This window comes from Corapipo altera, unplaced genomic scaffold (genome assembly GCF_003945725.1).
Source record: "Corapipo altera isolate COAL_440 unplaced genomic scaffold, ASM394572v1 227, whole genome shotgun sequence".
NCBI lineage: Eukaryota > Metazoa > Chordata > Aves > Passeriformes > Pipridae > Corapipo > Corapipo altera.
Window position 1 is genome coordinate 3,761 of NW_020885104.1, and position 5,546 is coordinate 9,306.

Below are 5,546 nucleotides of genomic sequence, written 5' to 3' on the forward strand. Positions count from 1 at the left end.
GGACCTGTCAGACCTGTGTGGCCTTCCCGGGGCAGGGACACATTCCAGCCGTTCCTGTGGGCTGAGTCACGCGTGGCTCCCGCGGCTCCTGGCCTGCGATCCTTCACCCCTATCTCCACTTCCGAAGGTGAATCATTCCCGTGGGAGGGAGCTGGGAATCGCCTATCGCACCGGGGAGGCTCAGCCCGGGGCAGGGACCACAACAGGGCTGTTTTCCCACGTTCCCAGGGAAAGATGGGAGCTCTGGGCATGATCCCGGGCAGCCGAGAGGCTGTGCTGGCGCCATCCCAAGGGGCCGATAACATCCCAAATCTCCTGGCTCTGGTTCTGGCAGTGCCATCTCAAGGTGCCAGTCCCATCTCAAGATGCCAATTTCATCCCAAGCTTTCCAGCTCCTGTTGTGCCGATGCCATCCCAAGGCGCCAATGCCCTCCCAAGGTGCCAGTGCCATCCCTCCCCTCCCATCTCTAGTTGTTCCACTGTCATCCCAAGGTGCTGATGCCATCTCAAGGTTCCAATGCCATCCCAAGGTGCCGATACCATCCCAAACCTCCTGGCTCTGGTTCCGCCAATCCCATCCCCAGGTCCCAACACCATCCCCAGGTACTGATCCCACCCCCAGGTGCCGGTGCCCTGCCCGGCAGGGGATGGATTCCTGGGCAGAGGATGGATTCCCGGGCAGGGGATGGATTCCTGGGCAGGGGATGGATTCCCGGGCAGGGGATGGATTCCCGGGCAGGGGATGGATTCCCGGGCGGTCGCCGCGTGGGGAGCGGGGCCGCGGGCGCTGAGTCAGCGCTCCGGAGGGTGCGGAGCCGCTCCTGCCGGGCCGGCACAATGGGAGCGCTGGATAAACAGGCTGAACAAGGACAAACAGCTCCCGCGGGGGCACTGCCAGCATTGTGACCGCCCGGATTAATGGCCCGGACACTGAGAGCCTCTGTTCCACCGCCGGCTGCTTTCCGGGGGCTTTTTCCTGGCCGGACACCCTTTCCTGGCCCTTTGCCCTGCTCCGTGGCTCAGGGAGAAAGGAAGGACACAGGGAGGAATCTCAAACCTGAACACCTTGGCTGCATGTCTGGGGAAACCTGCCTTGGGGTCCCACCTGTGCTGGGAGGGTATCCTGAGCCTCCCAGCCCCTTCCCAGTGTCATTTGGGAATGCTGCTCCCCCAAAAGTCACCCCAACACCCTCCTGCCCTTCCCCACTCAGCCACTGAAAAACCTCAGAGGGATCCTGAGGGGGAGAAGGAGAACCAGAGCATGGATTTGGGGTCCCACTACAATGCCCTGGGCAGATCCCTAGAAGGAATAGGAGAACCAGAGTGTGGATTTGGGGTCCCACCACAAAACCCCAGAGGGATCCCAAGGAGGAGGAGGAGAACCAGAGTGTGGATTCGGGGTTTCTGAGGGCACAGCCAGACGTGCAGCCGCCCGAGTGCTCTCCATGCTCCGGTCACCGCAGCTGAATGATCCCTGTGTCCGTGGCACGGGTGGACGTGGCTTCCCATGACCACAGCAGGTCATGGAGAGCTGGGAAACCCCAAAACACCTGGCACAGGGACCTGCCAGAGCCACCACAGGGTCGGCTCCAGAGCGGGATCAGCCCCTCTCCTGCATTCCCAGGGAGAATTCCTGCTCCCTCTGGACATGCTGATCGCTGCTCTGCCACTGCTGGATAAACATATATTTAATATAATCTGGTGCTAACTGATCCATTATTGACATTATCCCGAGAGCTGCCAACCCGGAGCCGGCGGCATTCCGGCAGCCAACAAAGCCCTTGTTAGTGTCCAGCCTTGGACTGCTCCAAAATCCTTTATTTATGGAGGTTTTAGGCGAAAAAAGGGACATAAACAGAAAAGGGGGAGTAAGGAAAAGGGGAGGGAAGGGAGAAAACCCTGAGAAGTTATTTAGGAAAGGAAGAAAGAAAAAAAACTGGAATAAAATGGACATTCACGGGGAAAATCCTGGCTATGAAAGAGCCTTGTAAGCTGGTGGAAAAACAGAACCTGTAAGATAAAGCCAGGAAAAAATTCCCAATAAAGCCCCATTTTTAGTGGGATGGAGGAGACATTGGAGGTGATGCCTGCCCAATAATGGGATGGAGATGCCCCGGGATGGGTCAGACCCCCAAAATTTGGGGCTGGGGAGATGTTGGAGGCACTGCCCTTCCAGTAACAGCCCTGGCATGGGCCAGACCCCCAAAATCCAGGATGGGGCAGCAGCGATCGGAGCATCCCGGGGCTGGGACTCTCCAGAGCAGCAACATTCCTGACCATGGGAATAACATTTAATTTATTCTCAGCCCATATATTAAGAAAATAAACACGGGGGGAGGAGGGGCTGTTCCCTCCCTCTGCCGCCGCCTGATTGATTTCAGGGCTCCCCGGAGCAGCCAAACCCATCCCGGCGGCTACAATTTGGGATTGTGTGAGGCGGCGGGAAGGGCCGGGGGGAGCCCAGCGCCGTGTTTTCCCTCTGCCTCATTTTCACCTTCCCCATCCAAAGCAAACAGGCGGCCGGAGGCTTTTCTGCCGGACACGAGAACACACAGCCCCCTTGTTCCTCACTTCTCCAGGGAGGGAGGGAAACGGGGGGATTGGGGGGATTTTTTCCTGTTTTTTTCATCGCCACATCGGAATATCGGTGATTTAAATCATGGGAGCACAAGAGGGATGAGAACCCACAGTGAGGAGAATATTCCCTGTCCCTCCCAGGGGGTTGGAGTTGTCCCCGTGGGGGCACAGAGGGTGTTTGGCAGGGGGAGGATTCTCCAAACCCCCAAAATTCCATATTTTGGGTGGGTTTTCCCATCAACCGCTGCATGGAGGGGTCCAAAGCCTTGCCCTCCAGCCTGGATAAATCCCCAAATTCCATGTTTTGGGTGGGTTTCCCAATGGATGCTGCATGGAAGGGTCCAAAGTGTCACCTTCCACCCTGGATATCCCACAGGCAGGGAAAGAGGAGGGAATGGAGGTTGAAGGTGAAGGGGTTTATGCACCTTTTTCAGGGATTTGCCCTAAATTGATGGATTTATCCCAGATTCAACTTGGCTCTGCTGGATCTGTGGGATCTGCCCCTGGGAATGACCCTTTAATCCCAAACCCAGCATAAACCATGGACAAAGAGCAATTCCAGAAGGAAAACCCAACCCCCAGAGGCTTCCAGGGCAGGAACAATTAAAGAATCCCAATTTAATTATCCTTATAATCCCAAAATAACACCTGGCTTGGGTTTGTGGTTTTATAACTCGGGGAAAAGGGACTGGAGCCCTGGAACTCCAGAGCCAGTGCTCAGAGAGGGCTGGATTGTGTGGGGTGATATCCTGGGTGCTACTTCCAGAGGGTGGGGATCAGGAATGTTGGTGGGGGTCAGGGGTGCTGGGGGGTGTTGGGAATGCTGGTAGAGGATGTTGAGGAGTGTTGAGAATGCCAGTGGGTGCTGGGAATGCTGGAGGGTGGTGGGAATACTGGTGGGGACTGGGAATGCTGGTGGATGTCAGGGATGATGGTGGGTGTCAGGAATGCCAGTGGGTGTCAGGAATGATGGTGGTGCCAGGCAGGAAAGAGTCACCTTTTCATACACCCTGCCCATGACATTCCAGGTGCTTTTGAGGTACTCGGGATCAGCCCAAATCCCTTTGGCTCCTCCTGCCCACTCCACTGCCCTGGCCCTGCCACCATTCCCATTCCAACGGCAGCTAATTCTTCCAATGCTGATTCCCAGTGGGTGGGAGGACGATGGTACAGGAGGAAACCTCTGCTTGCAAAGAAACCTCTTTGAAACCTCTGCTTCCCTATTATTGTCCCAGGAAAGCAGGAATGGGGGGAACACCCCGCCTTTCCCATACTGGGATCGGCTCCCAGGGTGTTTTCTCCTTAGATGGCTGGGAGAGGAATCACTGGCAATGGCAGAGGATCCTTCATGGGGTTGGTGGGACCCCACTGAGTGTCACCACCCCAGGATGTGGCAGCCAGATTTGTCCTGTCCTTGGGGATATATCTGCCTGGAGCAGCTGGGAAAGACTTGGGATGGTTGGGATGAGCCCCACTGGGTGGAAATGCTGTGAGTGCCTGAAGGAACAGGGAGCCCGGGATGTGCAGCCCACAGGGCCCCCCATGATCCAACAGGCTCCAGTGGGATTTGGGGATGGTCATGGCACTGGGATGCTTGTGTTCTGAGGTAACATTCCAATGGATTTTGGGGTGCTGGGGATTCGGGATCGGCAGCGTTGGGAAGAGCTGGCTCCCAGCCCCTTCAAAGAGCCGCTTTCAAGTGCCGAGGGGAGATGGTATCACCTGGGAACGGGGAGGGCTGGGCCCCGCTCCCACCACAGGGCTGGGAGCAGCTCCCACGGGACGCCGGCACAGCCCGGCACAGCTGCGGGGGCTCCTGGCACAGCGGGGTCCGGGTGGACCCCCTGCCTGTCCCCACCCCCGGGGGCTTCCATGGCTTAAATACGGTATCCCAGGGGATGATCCTCATGGATCACAGGGGATGTGTCAGCCACCAGATGGATTTGGGCCACCACAGTCTCTTTGTCCCCAAACAATGTCCCCACAACACACACCTTTCCCCAGAAGGAATCCCGGCTGGGCCCGTCGGATTTTGGGATGACCAAGGTTGGGATCAGTGGGGTGGGGACCCTGTAGATTTTGGGCTGACCAAGGCTGGGATCAGCAGCAGTTGATGATGATGAAGGATGTGCTGGCAGCAGATTTGGCAATCTGGGAGTCACGGGAGTGCACAGAGGGATGGGGGGGGCTCCTGGTTCCTCCTGCTCCCCCTCATTGTGGGGACCCCGGTCAGGGGGTGACACGGAGCTGGGGGCTCTGGGGGTGTTGGGACTCCAGGGAGTGTGGGGGGTCCCGAATGGTCCCATGGCAGGGACCCCAGGTAGTTCCATGGGGGTGTCCCGGATAGTCCGGTGACGGGGGCGCCCAGTGAGGTCACGGATAGTTCCGTGAGGGGGTCACGGATGACCCCGTGAGGGGCGTCCTGGATGTTTCCATGAGGGGGATCCTGAGTCGTCCCATAAGGGGGGTCCCAGGCAGTGCCGTGAGGGGGGTCCGGGTGATCCTGTGAGGGCTGTCAGGACAGTCCCCTGAGGGGAGTCCCGGGCGGTTCCGTGAGGGGGTCCTGGATAATCCCCTGAGGGGGTGTCTCGGGTGCTCCCCTGAGGGGGGTCCCGTGAGGAGGGTCCCCGCTGCTCCCCTGAGGAGGGTCCCGGGGGGTCCCGTGAGGGGGGTCCCCGCGGCTCCTCTGAGGGGGGTCCCGTGAGGAGGGTCCCCGCTGCTCCCCTGAGGAGGGTCCCGGGGGGTCCCGTGAGGGGGGTCCCCGCGGCTCCTCTGAGGGGGGTCCCGTGAGGGGGGTCCCCGCGGCTCCCCTGAGGGGGGTCCCGTGAGGGGGTCCCCGCGGCTCCCCTGAGGGGTCGCGGTGGGCGGTGGTTCCCCGCGCTGTGCCCGCCCCGGCCCGGCCGGTGCCGCCCATTTCCGCCGGGCGGAGCCGCCCCTCGGCCCCGCAGCGGCCCCGCCGCCACCGCCCG